We start from the raw sequence: 15,636 nt of genomic DNA, 5'->3' as shown, positions 1-15,636 counted from the left end.
TAAACTCCAAATCGTTGTGGATTTTTCTTGTATGTCCACTTTATGAACAGATAAGCTAATGGGGATCGGACCTACAGTTTTTAATCACAGAGCCACATCACTTCAACCCGCCAACCCAAATGAGTTAAAAAAAAAAGCACCAGCAAATTTTTATCCATTCGAACACTATGATATGGTGTGATAGCCCAGGTTCTGAACCCAGTATACGCCACTGAAACATACGAAATTCAAGAAGTGGGCTGGAAATAGGAACCTTGTTTACGATGGTACATTGTGAAGGATTCAGTTCTTCAGAACAGAAGCTCGTGTTCCTCGAATTTTCCAACAAATAAGGTACGCTCCGCGGCACGGAATGTGCAAGGACTGGAGAATTGATTGATTGATTGAGTTGGTGTTTTCAGTCCAATTTATGCACAATATGGCTAATCGGGACTGGACCTACAGTTTAAAGTGGAATCCGAAACACTATGTGCCTCCACCGGGTATCGAACACGGAACCCCTTGATTACAAGGCGACGACGCTAGCACTGCGTCATCGAGGAGGCTGGACTGGAGAATATTATAGAATGTGCGCTGAACATAAGTAGTGGTACTTGTGCTATTATAAACCCGAGAAAGGAAGAGCTCCCCCCAAGCAGAATTGTCTACACTTAAACCTAGCTCAACATGCTTATATGAGCTTTTTGCTCAAGTGTGGAACCCCCTCTAATCTAAGAATTTTGTAAAAATGCCCTCATGGATTCCATGAGAAAGGAAGAGCCTCTTAGATTGATGTGCCTATACTTACAAAAAGGCACTTCTGTGAGATTGTTGTCCATAAACTTGTCAAAAATTGGCCACACCTAAAACTAGGCCAAGACACACACACATACACACTTATACACACACATATTTACTTCCAATTTAAGTTTAATTGGACCCCAGCCTCAATCCAATATTAAAACAATGCAATATGCAGAGCTCCTCTAGAATTGCTCCGTGACTCTCTCATTTCTCACATCATAAACATATGATTTTTCCCCTATGAGAATAACACTACATATGGTGTCATCAGGTAAAGCCTCATGAAATTCACAGATAATTTTAATATTTGTTCTGTCACTCACCACAACTTGTTTTCTTTTTGAAGTGTTAATTACAAACATGGGTCTCTGTACCTTGAATTCATCTGGTGTGTAGTACATGTTAGTATTGCCAATTGTAGAAAACAGTAAACAAAATTTGCTTGTTTTAGAGATATTCCAGTATTTGATAAGCAACAACAACAGGGGCCATCTATGAGCAAATGTCTGAACTCGGTGAACACTTGGGAACAGGTCAACTTTTTTCAATACTACATCATTTTTAACTCTTTCTGTTAGTAATAGGGAATGGTAGTAAGCATTAGACAAAGTACTTTGGAGCCGAATATGCCTTTTCTTAAGACGTCGTATATTACTAAAATATCTTTAATTCACATATTTCTCATACCGCCGTATCTTGTTCTATTAGGCCTCTTCAAGAAAATTGCCAATTAGTGAAAATTAATTGAGTACAACAGCAAAAGAGGTGTTAATAGGGCAAGCATACAATGATATGGGGATATGTGAATTGTTGGTTTCTTCGATTCAGATAAATGGATCGAATTGAAACTGGGATATTTTGCATTTTTTTTAGCTTATTTGTTGTAATCCACTCTTATTTAGGGTCGGGCCTATACCTGTCACAGCTTGTTATATAAAATCAATACACATGGCATTAGGTCAGTGCCTTCTGGGACATGCATGTTTATGCTAGGTCAGTGCCTCTGAAGGCCGCTGCTTTCTTCTAATTCTCAACCGGCCTGGGAATCAATATATTGATTTGTTCTTTTGCCTTCAGCAATTGCCTTGATGGATTAATTCCTGAGAGTCCCGCGGGGACACGGCGCTGCGTGTTGATTGCATGTACACCTAGCAGAGAAACGGGAGGTACGCACAGGAGAAAATACTCCAGCCATGCAGAGTCACCCCCATAAATATAATTATCCTAGGATCAAAATTAGTGACAGAATAGAGAAACAAAAATTATAATAGGGCTTGGATACAGCTACCAGCTATTATATTTTTATTTTGAACACAGCACTTAAAACTAAGCCAAGATGCACCCCTACCCACACTTACCCACCCCCACCCCCACACAGCCCAAAGTGGTTCCTAAATACAATATCTCAAGAACTAATTGACATAGAGCTATGCAGTTTTTTTGTCTGCACTGAACCCAACTGATTAAGCATAGAGATTAGATTTAAAACCCAGGAAATTTTATATAAATACCAAAGCGAGAAATATTAACACACATACATACATACACACATACACACAGCACAGTGCTGAACCCAACTGATCCAGTATAAAGTTTTGAATTGAAACCCGGGAAATTGTATATAATAAACAATAGCAAAAATGCCGAATCAAAAATATTGCAATCAGTGCAATAAAAATATATTTAGCTCTAATTGGGCTAGACACCAAAAGATTTGTAACCCAGGCAAATACAGAACTCCCACAAAAATATGCCCCAAATGCAATAGAAAATATAGCATGGAATATTTCACATATAAACATAAAAATACTTGCTCTGCACAGTCATCAACATTGCCCCCACAACCATCCACATCTGGTCTGAAAAGGAAGCATGAAGCACCTGTTAATGCCAGAGCAGCAAAGCAGCCACGCTATGAACCCATCCATAGCAGTTTTAATGCCCAACTTAGGGATTATCGGTTTGTATCAGAGCCAAGATGTGGCATTCAGAATTTCTTGAACAGTGTAAAACCTGATCTGCAGGCAATTCTTAATGCACAAAATGGCTCTTATAAGCTCTCTCTCAAATTGTATACTCAATATAAGAAGCCAAATGGCACAAAATTTACACAGCCCCACATAACAGAAACTGTACCTGTATATTCAAATGCAAATTCAGACACAATAATAAGCAGTTTAATAGATCAATTGAACATTAAACACTCTGAATTTGAGGCAAAAGAGTCTGGATGGAGCCTATGCGGCTTTCCGCACAAGTTATATGTTAATATTTCTGAATTCTGCCCATTACAAGGATCTACATATTTGCCATTACCTATCAATATTAAAAACAGAAGAGCCGTGGTTAATATAGAAAATAATGATAATAAATGCTTTTTGTGGTGTATTTTAGCTGCTTTGTATCCAGTTTCAAGGCATCCTGAGCGAATAAGTTATTATAAACAACATGAGCACGATTTTGATGAAGCAATGGAGGGTTTGGAATATCCAATGTCTGTTCAGAATATTGATAAATTTGAAAAAAGGGCCAGGGATATGAATGGCAAACAATTATCTATTAATGTATATATTTGTTCCACTGGTCGTGATAATTGCTTGATAGCACCTCTCAGAATCAGTACATTTGTTGATGATTCTGATATTCCGATTGATTTGCTTTTAATTGAAGGGGATGACACACACCATTACACTCTGATACATAATCTTCTAGCTTTAGTGAGAACACAACTAGACAAATCTAATAGAATATTCAGAATATGCAGAAGATGTTCAAGTGTATTTGATGGTAGAAAAACAGTGAATGGGGTTTGTAAAGTGAGTGCAGAAATTGCCAAAAACAAATTAATTGAGCATCTGAAATACTGTAACAATCATAAACCTGTTCATATGGTGATGCCAATGCCAAGTGAAAATTGCAAATTCAAAAAGTTTGAAGCCTTGTTGGAACACCCAGCATATATTGTCTGTGATTTTGAATCAAATCTCAAATCTCTTGCATTTTGTAGCCCAGATCCTGAAGAATCATCTATTACACCATACCAGCTACATGAACCTTCCAGCTTTTGTTATGTGATTGTACAGGATGGTGTTGTTACCAAAATAGATTCATACATGGGACCAGATGCCATCAAAATATTTGCACATAAAATAGAAAATAAGTGCCGTGACATAGCATCTAACATCTTATTAAAATCAAAACCCATGTTGCCTTTAACAGAGAAACAGATTGAGGATTTCAACAATGCAGAAAAATGCCCACTATGTGATTGTGAATTTTCAGATACAAATATCAAGGTGCATCACCATTCTCATACAGATGGTCGATATAAACAGGCCCTGTGTAATAGCTGTAATATTAAGATCAAGAGACCAAGATTTGTCCCCATATTTTGTCATGGAGCATCCAATTATGATTTCCATCATCTAATCAGGTACGAGGGGTTTGAGAAGGAGAATTTAAATATTTTAGCTGAAAATGATGAAAAATATATATCTATTAGCAAAACAATTAAAGTTAATGGAACTCCTATTCACATAAGATTTCTTGATTCTTACAGATTTTTATCTGCTAGCCTGGATACACTGGCCTCTCAATTATCTGATGGTGAATTCAAAATCACACGTGCAGTGTTTCCAAATCAGGACCCGAAATTAATTAGGCGGAAGGGTGTGTATCCATATGATTATGTTACAGATTTTTCTAAATTTGATGAGTGTTCCCTGCCTCCACAAGAAGAGTTTTACAGCAAAATCAGAGGATCTGGAATCATTGATGAGGATTATCGCCATGCCCAATTGGTGTGGGACAATTTCGAATGCAAGACATTTCGTGATTATCACATGGCATATTTGAAACTTGATGTGACCATCTCAGCAGATATAATGCAGACATTCAGAAAATCTTGTATGCAAAATTATAAACTGGACCCAGTGTATTTCTACAGTGCCCCGGGCCTAGCATGGGCTGCAATGTTTTTCAACACCAAAAAGCAATTGGATTTGATCCAAGATCAAGATATGTATCTGTTTATGGAGCAAGGTATAAGAGGAGGCATGGTACAATGTTCTCAGAGATATGCCAGAGCAAATAACAAATATATGCCTGATTATAATCCAGCACTGCCATCAAATTATATATTGTATGTGGATGCAAACAGCCTCTATGGTCATGCCATGATGCAAAAACTGCCATATGCAGGGCTTGAGTGGGTCGAAGATTTCAATATTGAGGATCTTCAGGACTTTGATGACAGTAATTATGGCTTATTCTTAGAGGTTGATTTGACAATTCCAGATCATTTACACAACAAATTTTCAGATCTGCCCCCAATTCCCGAGGTTCAGTGCTCACCTGGCTCTAAACAGAAGAAGCTCATGATGACTCTGGAGGCAAAACAGGGTTGTGTCATATATTACAAAAACCTCCAGTTCCTGATGAAACATGGTGTTCAAGTGACCAAACTTGGCAAAGTCTTAAGGTTCAGGCACTCAGAATGGTTGAAACCATATATTGATACAAACACGGAGCTTCGAACATCTGCAAAGAGCGAATTTGATAAGGGCTTGTTTAAATTGATGGTAAATTCTGTATATGGCAAAACAATTGAAAATGTCAGAAAACATACCGATGTTAAAATAATTACTGACCCCAGCCTGAGCAAAAAATTGGTTGCAAAGCCCAACTTCAATTACAGAAGAATTTATGATGAAGATATGGCACTTTTCAACATGAAAAAAACAAGAATTAAGTTTGATAAACCTATTTATGTAGGGGCTGCAATATTGGAATTGTCCAAATTACATATGTTAACATTGTATTATGATGTGTTGAAACCTTTTTATGGTGATAATGTAAAACTGATGTACATGGATACGGATAGTTTTATTCTTGATATTCAAACAGAAGATGTTTATCAAGATATTGCACAGCCTGAATTGTTTCAATACTTTGATACCAGTGAATTGCCAAGCCATTTGAATATTCAACCCCACAACAAAAAAGTGCCCGGCAAGTTAAAAGATGAGACACTTGGTGATGTTATTGTGGAATTTGCTGGGTTAAGTGCCAAGGTGTATAGTTTTAAAACATGTAGTGCTGTTGTCAAAAAAGCCAAGGGTATTGGCAAAGTAGCTGTGGAAAAAGAGCTCCAATTTGATGATTATAAAAATTGCATCAAATCCCAGAGCTTAATCAAAACATCAGAATCCAGAATTCAGAGTGTGGATCACTTGTTGACTTCAAATGTTGTAAGAAAAGTGGCTCTGGACTCACGTGATGATAAGAGATGCATTTTATCATGTGGCATACATACTCTACCATGGGGTCATTGTGATTTGAAAAATGGGAATCAATGCCCAATCACAGAGCATGATTTGAAATAAATAAACATGCCTATGAACTTATTTGGGTTTAAAAAACAAGGTATTATGGACCTGCCAACACCACAACCCTCTCCTGATATGCTGTCTAAACTGAGTGGCTTGTTAATTATTCATCTGAACAGCATATTTACAGATGTTGATGATGAAACAGGCAAAACATTGTACATATTTAACAATAATTTAAATCATTACCAATTACCTGTAGGTGGGCAATTGCAATTTATTACAACCCCTGAGGGTGATGTTAAAATTTCAGTAGGGAGAAATATTTACAGAATTAAGCACTCAAACATGGTTTCTGGCACTGTTTATACTGTTTCTGCTGGTGACTGCTTATATATTGAGGTCCCTGGATCTTATGATAAGCTTATACCTTTTTTTATAGAATTAAGAATCAGATACTCTATAATAAATAACTACTAAACAAAATGCCTAATGATATTTTTGGCCACACAAGACATGAAGATCACAGTGATGAGATTCTGATGCTTGATGTCAGAGTCAAGAAATTAAGAAGTGATTTACAAGCTTTACAAACTACACTCAATGCCAGTCTTCAATTAGAAATTACAAATTTACAATCACAATGCATGGACCCTCTTCTTAAAATTGATTCTGAACTTAAATTATTGCTTCAGAAATATACTGACCTGGCTACATTAGATAATTTTCAAAGTTTAGAAGAGGCTGTTGCAGCTCTTCAAGCCAAATTTAAGACCCAGGCTAACAACTCTGAGCAATTGAAACAGCAATTGGAAGAGCAAATAAATAATGTCCAGACACAGCTCCAAACAATTGTCAAAAGCATAAAATCACAAGAAGATTTTGATCTAGTGATTTCCACTCTAAAAGAACAGATTCAGTCACTCCAAATACCTAATCTGGATCCTCTGAACAATGCCATAGCCGAGGTTAAAGAAAAAATTGAGACACTTGAAAATTTTATGAACAATTTGCCATCTTCTGATGCTTTAAATGCAATAACTCGGAGTGTGGCAAATATTAAGCTGCAACTTGAAACATATGAAGATTTTGGAAAAATTCAAAGTTCCATAACCCATCTTGAAGGTACAATAGCAGCAGTGCAAAGTGATTTGGCAAATGTACTAGAATCCAGATTGCCTGGGATTGTAGATACCCTTGTCAGTGTCCAGCAACAAATCACAAAGCTTGAAAACCTCAACACTGAATCTGAGCTGTCTCATTTTCATCACTTGATAGATGATATCCAAACAAAACTTGAAATTTTACAACAATCAACACCCTCTCAGGCAGATATAGCCCTGCTCCAAAATGCTATGCAAAATGTGGCTCATGCTTCTGAATTAAACACTGTGAAATTGGCACTTGAATTTTTACAAAATACAGTGTCAAATTTGCCTACATCACAGGAACTTAAAAATATTAAGAGAGCAGTGAATCGCATATTGAAATCAGAAGATATCAAGAATATCCAGGCAGAGATCAAACAACTCACACAGACAGTGGCCACTCTACCAACCAATCAACATATTAATGAACTGCATGCCCTGTTTGAGGATATCAGAAGGCAGGTCCATGATCTTACAGCTCAAAATTCAAAATTGGCAATTGTTGAAAATTTGCAACAAATTGTAGCTAATATCAAGCAACAGCTAGGGACCATGGAATCCAATCAAGCAAATGCTCTGTCTCTTTTTGCCACCCAGCTTCAAGATATTGTGCAGCAATACAAGAAACTTGCTGTGGACATAAGAATCAAGCCTGGGCACGATGAGATTGTTAGAACTATCAATGAGCACCTTGAATCTGTAACAAGCAGATTGCTAACAGCAGAAAAAGAAATAACAGGCATAATCGAGAATCCAAAACATACAGTAATTCTTGAATTGTACAGCATCCCCAACAAAGAATATGATTCTCCATTTACACCGGGTGGCAAAATATATATGCTGTCCCCTGCACAATTTTATTACCAATTTTTTGTTGGGGGCACATTGAGACCAATCAAGATCAAATATTGGCTTCAGCCACAGGCACACCACTACCCCACCTTATCAATAACAAATGCTGATAACAAAGTGAAAATCACCAGTGTAGAGCTACAGGATTTTACAGACCCCAATACATTAGAAACAGCCTATACTGAAGATGATGGCACTCTGGAATTTAAAATACAGATAGGGGACAAATTATATTTAGAAAATCCTGCAGTTTCAGCTGCTGAACACCCTATAGTTGCAATATTCTTGTTTACATATTATGTCTAGACAAATTATTGTTGATGAATTACACAGACAGGCTAGACATAATTTTAAGAGACTCCCAGTAGTCACAAAGGGCATAGATGATTTATGGCAGAGCGACTTGATTGAGTTAGCAAGTGGACAGTTGAAAAACTTAGACAAAATCAACAAGGGCTACAAGTATCTACTCACTATAATAGACACATTTTCAAAATTTGCCTGGGCTGTGCCACTCAAATCCAAGACTGGAAAATGTGTTACAGAAGCCATCAGAACAATCATCAATCAGAGTGGAAGATCCCCACGCTATTTGCAAACAGATAATGGCAAAGAATTTTATAATTCAGTGTTTCAACAATTTATGAAAAGCCAGGCAATAAAACATTATTCGAGTTACAGTGATCTCAAGGCCTCAATTGTAGAGAGATTCAACAGAACCTTAAAAAATCTTATGTATAAACAATTTACACTGCAGGGTAATTATAAATGGATTAATATTCTTCCAGAACTTCTACATAAATATAACAACTCGGTCCATTCCACAATCAACATGAAACCCTCTGAAGTAATAAGCTCATCTGATGAGCAAAAATTGATCAGCACTGTTTATTATCCTAAATATCGGCCAACAACAAGAAAGGCCAGATACAGGGTAGGGGATCAAGTAAGAATCAGTAAATATAAGCACTTATTCAAGAGATGCTTTACAAGAAACTGGAGCACTGAATTATTTACAGTGGTTCAGGTTAAACCCGGGACCCTTAACACATATATAATAAAGGATCACCGAGGAGAAATTCTCAAAGGCAGGTTCTATGAACAAGAGCTCAGCAAAACTAAACAGCCTGACACATATCTCATAGAAAAAATCATCCGCAGAAAAGGCAACAAGTTACTTGTCAAATGGCTGGGTCATCCGGAAAACAGCTGGATCGATGCAAACAAAATAATAATATGAGCACCTGGGATGTTATAAAAAGGCTGCCAGAACCTGAACAACAAAATAAGAGAAATGGCAACTTGTTACCTGATAATATTAGGTGTCTTATTGTTGGGCCATCTGCTTGTGGTAAAACTACACTAATGGTTGATAATTTTTTATTGGCACCCAACTGGTTAGACTGGAAAAAAAGGCACTTGTATATCTTCTCTAAGAGCTTGGAACAATTAAAATATCAGCAGCTGATGAAGCTATATGATGGATTGGATATTGCCACTTTTGAACCAGATGTTAAGCCACTTGATGAATGTCTCGATAATTCTGTTGTTGTGTTTGATGACATTATATTGGATAATCAAAACAAGGTTAGAAATTTTTTTACACAGGGCCGGCACAAAAACATTGATTGCTTCTACCTGGCACAGACTTTTTCAAAAATACCCAAGCAACTGATCCGGGACAACAGCAACTTTATATGCGTGTTTCATCAAGACCATACCAACCTCAAACACATACATGATGAATATGTAGGTGGGGACCTGAGCTACAATGATTTTTCTAAGTTTTGCAGCAGGTGCTGGAACCAGGACAGTTATGGGTTTGTCACAATTGATATGACAAGAACACCTAACAGTGGCAAATACAGAAATAAAATTAACAATTTTCTAGACGTAGAGACGTATATAAATAAACATGAAAAGGCCAATCATTGATAATCTTAAGTTAAGAGATTATCTTGTAAAAAGATTTAAGGGATGGAAATCAGAGAACCGTGGAATTTATGAAAAACACAAACAAACAGAACAGCCTGTAATTGATGCTATTAATAATTTAGGTAAGAATATCAAAACTGTTACAGAGCAAAATCAAAATTTGATCACAGAGCTTGTACCTGTAGCTGCTAGGAACATATTAGATTATCCATTCACTCCACTTTCAAGTATTCACACACCTAGTCCTCCTAGAAGAATTGAAGCTAGTCAGGATCCTATTGAATTGGGTCTTCTTGCTCAAAAATATTTAACCACACCTAAAGACAATAAAGATGAGGTGTTTGGCTTATATGCTGACACAGAGCTTGATGGCAGCATTATTCATAGAATTGGCAATTTCAGAGTAACATTTATGGGAGATGATATAATTGTATATTCAGAATCTCGACTTGGAGAAAAAGGTGCTTTTGTTAAGTACACCGGTACACCTGGATTGTGGGAACTGATGACTAGGAAAAGACCTGGCAGCTATACAGATCAAGATTATGAGGATTACAAAGAAATATTAATAAAATCAGATGCTCTATACCAGAACAATGATCCCACACAAAAAAGAGTCAAGTCTAGCAGTGGAGCAAAATACAACAACCTAATCAAGCCCATATGGTCACAAATCAAGACTGGCAGTGGAATCAAACAATACAACACCCTGCCCAAAGAATTTGTGTGGGTTGATGATGTCAGGAAACTTGTAGATAGGCTATTGGTGATAGCTGGGGAGGAAAATGCTGGGAACCACAATTTTTACAATGAAAAGGTTGGAATTATGGACATGATAAGCACAAAATTGTCTAATTTTATAGTGAATGATCCTAAGGGGATTGGATATCTCATAAAAATTATTAATACTCTACCACCTAAATTTTGGAATGTTTCTGAGGGTCGGGGCCTTGTTAATGACATTATAAACAAGTTGCCATTTGAACTGCACATTCCAGGCTATCAATATTGTGGTCCAGGCACAAAACTGGACCATAGATTAAACAGAGGTGATCCTGGTGTTAATCCCCTAGATGCTGCTTGTAGAGACCATGACATTGCATACAACACACATTCTGATCTTGACAAGAGACATGTTGCAGACAAGAAATTAGAAGAGGCTGCATTTGGTAGATTTGTAAGCAAAGATGCTTCTTTGAGTGAAAAAATAGCAGCATTGGGAACCACCATAGCTATGAGCACCAAACAAAAACTGGGGTGGGGGTTGTGAATATGTATATAATAAACCTACAATGAGGGCCAAGGGTGTTATGTATCAAGTACCTTATGCAGGTCTCAAATCTCTTAAAACTATTGACAGTCTTTTGACCAAAAAGCAGCGCAAGAAAAAAAATTCTTGTCTTGCAAAAGGTCATGGTATGAAATTGTTGCTTAGTACCCCCCAATTAAAAAAATTACAGCAATCAAGAAAAAAATCACATGTGGGGGGATTCATATTTACCATCCCTGCCATCTTAGCTGCTCTCGGGGCTGTGGGGAGCTTGGCTGGGGGATCAGCTGCAATAGCAAAAACAGTAATAGATGCCAAGAAGAATAGGGCAGAATTAGATGAGCAGAGGCGCCATAACCTGGCAATGGAGAAAAAAGGCAAGGGTGTTAAGAGAGCCATGAATAAGTTTAAAAAAAACAAGAAGCACTTACAAACCAAGATATTGAAGCTTTAATCAGGCCCCTGGGCATCAAACATTTTAGAGGTGTGTACATGTCTGATTCTTTACCAGAACAACCACTCAACAAAGAGTGTGGCATTGTTAATTTGGATAAGTACAAAAATCAGGGTACTCACTGGATTTGTTATCTTAAATATTTAAAAGATGAGGCATTTGTGTTTGATTCATTTGGAGGTGTTCCACCTGAAAATTTAATAAAATATCTAAAATCAGCTAATCTTTATTACAATAATGCCCGTGTTCAAAACTTCAAAGATGTTAATTGCGGACATTTGTGTTTATCTGTTCTTAGATACATGTCTCAAATAAATAAACCATCAATTGAAGATTTTCAAAAAGCCTTGTGGTATCTGAAACATCATGGGGGTATTCCATCTCACCAGTCAAAATTCAATATTGAAACTCAAATTGCATGATGACATAGTGTATCCCAAAACAATAGCTCTCAGAGCATTTTATGGCATGTACTTGATCCCTAATATTACACACCACAACAACACAATTGCAGTTGGTGATGAAAAAATTGTCATCACTCCAGGGCAATATAATCTCTCCACTCTAAATGCTCAATTACCCAGAGGTGTAGTGTTAAGTCAAAATTCTGTCACTCACAGAGTAGAAATTGTATCTGCTACAGAAACAGTGGATCTGGGTACTATTGGGGAGCTGTTGGGATTTGAGAACAACACAAAACTTGAACCAGGCATCAAACACACTGCTATGAATATACCTAAATTCTTGGCCATAGAGACTCTGAATATACACTGTAATATAGCAGAGGGTATGATCACCAAATCAAATGGCATAGGCACTCACAAACAAACAGGCATCATTGCAACATTCAAGCCTAATTCTGAATTCATGGAGCCCATCATCTACAATCCATCCCCAACATTATATTTTCCTGTGTGTCATAACAGAATAGATTACATTGAATTGATGGTCACTAATGAAAAAGAAGAATTAGTTGATTTTGCTGGAGCCACAACAACTGCAATCATAGAGATTAATATTTAAATAAAAATACATACAATGGAAAATATTGAGAGTTATGAGCTACAATCATTCCCTCCAAACAGGAGGACATTTGCAAATTTAAATCAACCCAACACAGAAATTGAGGTTGATCTTGATGTAGGGGATGGATTTATACACCCTCACAGAGCAGATCTATACATCAAATTTGATGTTGTAAAGCTCGATGGTACAGATTATCCGGCAAATTCAAATATAAGATTGGTAGACAATTTTGTGCCACATCTATTCTCTGAAATTGAGATCAGAAAGCATGGTGTTGTTATAAACAGAGTGGATTATCCCGGCATTACCTCCACAGCTTTGGCCACATTAAAATTATCCAAAACCGAGGCTTCATATTACAAAATAGGAGGATTCGAGGCTGGTGATAAGATATTATCTAAGAACCACACAGTGCTGTTCCCCATGCGCCTATTGCCAGGATTCTTCTCGGATTACAAAGATATTATGTGGAAGGGTGGTTTAAGAATCACATTTAGAAGAGCTGCAAATGATAACAATGCTTTGATGAGGTACAGTGCAATAAACTCTACAGGGGAAGCTCTGCCCAATACCCTACCAGATGCAGGCAAATGCATTATTCAGACTATGGAGTTAAGAATCCCTGTTGTTGAGTATGAGGCCAGTTATGGTCTTAAATACAAAGCTGATATAATAAAAAATCCACAGATTCCTCTGCAATTTTATACGTATCAATGCGTACAGAAGCCCGCATCTGGTACATATTATGAGTTTGATGCTACAAATTAATTCTCCAGTATTCAATATGACATGCCTGATTTTGTGGTGGTATTGTTTCAGACTGGAAGACACAACAATCAGGAAAAAAATTCAAGTAAATTTGATAGCTGCAACATCAAGAACATATATCTTAAAAATGGCAGAAATGAGGTCTTTCCTAGAGAAAATTACAATTTAGACATGTCCAAGAATGATTTCCTCAAATTATATGAGGCTTTTTCGGCTTTCAAGAGAGTCACTACAGGCAATACTGAGATGTACTACACACCAGATGAATTCAAGGTACAGAGACCCATGTTTGTAATTAACACTTCAAAAAGAAAACAAGTTGTGGTGAGTGACAGAACAAATATTAAAATTATCTGTGAATTTCATGAGGCTTTACCTGATGACACCATATGTAGTGTTATTCTCATAGCGGAAAAATCATATGTTTATGATGTGAGAAATGAGAGAGTCACGGAGCAATTCTAGAGGAGCTCTGCATATTGCATTGTTTTAATATTGGATTGAGGCTGGGGTCCAATTAAACTTAAATTGGAAGTAAATATGTGTGTGTATAAGTGTGTATGTGTGTGTGTCTTGGCCTAGTTTTAGGTGTGGCCAATTTTTGACAAGTTTATGGACAACAATCTCACAGAAGTGCCTTTTTGTAAGTATAGGCACATCAATCTAAGAGGCTCTTCCTTTCTCATGGAATCCATGAGGGCATTTTTACAAAATTCTTAGATTAGAGGGGGTTCCACACTTGAGCAAAAAGCTCATATAAGCATGTTGAGCTAGGTTTAAGTGTAGACAATTCTGCTTGGGGGGAGCTCTTCCTTTCTCGGGTTTATAATAGCACAAGTACCACTACTCAAGTAAGATCATATATCACCTTTTTCTATAACTTTTAGTACAAATCCTCGCGTGTCTCTTCGGTCTGAAAGCTCCCTTAGGCGCAAAAATGTGGTAGCAAAAGCCGAGCAGAGAACAACAAATGAGTCCAACCCGCGGCCCGCGGTCCACATCCAGCTAATTATTTTATGACCCATCTTAACACTTAATAATCCTCCTTGTTTGATTTTGTGGCATTATTTTCCATGTAAGTAAAATGTAATATAATGTAATATAGCTGCGGCCAATCATTTAATGGACCTCACTGGCCCTTCATATGAAAATGTTTGGGCGACCCTCCTTATATTTATATATGTGTTGAAAAAATATTACTCGCTTACTTTTCAACTATGTCAGGCCTCCCCGGTGCCGTAGTGGTGACACTGTTGAATTGTAATCAAGGCTCCCGGGTTCGAACCACGGTGGAGGTTCATTTTGTAGTTCATTTGAAACTCATCGAATGCTACCTTGCTTGACTTTCAGAGGTAATGCTTATACATTGGAACATTATTTTAAATCGAATCGTTTCAAAGTTATTTCGATAACTAAGAAGACAACTGACAGCAGGCATTCTGGGTATTTTCGGAGCTTCAACGAGCACGTTAAATAATTCCCTTCTTCTTTTCATTCTGCTCTAGATGACGTCATGCTAGTCTTTGATTGACGATTCGTTAAAAATCTTTCTTGTTTGATTTGTGGTCGACGCAGGGCTAACCCGATGCCAAAGCTTGCCAGGGAAGTGTTTGTTTTGCTTGGGAGTTGGGCCAGTGTAGCCAACTGCTGCATTTGTCGCTTACTCTCGTAAATTCTATGACTGAAAAAGATGTGTTCCTTGTATACAATGTGAGCATCAGGAATGGGGTCTATGTTTTTACATATTTCAATATGCAGCCACAGATAATCCAACCCAAGATTCAGTCACTGCAAGCCAGAATCGTTAAAGATTCATACACTAAAATGAGATAACTGGCAAAAAATTAAAGCTTATGAGCTGCATTTTCTAAATGGTAAAGAAATCTGGACCATGACCGAACTAGTTACGTTACTCCCATTAAGTTGGGAATTTCTTGGTCGCAACCGGTTACCCGGAAATCCTATAACATATCGCTACGAAGCCAGGGGTTGCTGGTTCAAATCCCGGCTTGGGCATGGGTGAATGTCCCTTTATCAATGGCCGCGGTGGCTCAGTTGTCGACCTCCGTGGCG

The sequence above is a fragment of the Lepisma saccharinum genome, chromosome 5, assembly GCF_977018435.1.
Source record: "Lepisma saccharinum chromosome 5, izLepSacc3.1, whole genome shotgun sequence".
In the NCBI taxonomy this organism is placed as follows: domain Eukaryota; kingdom Metazoa; phylum Arthropoda; class Insecta; order Zygentoma; family Lepismatidae; genus Lepisma; species Lepisma saccharinum.
This window is presented reverse-complemented; position numbering follows the sequence as displayed.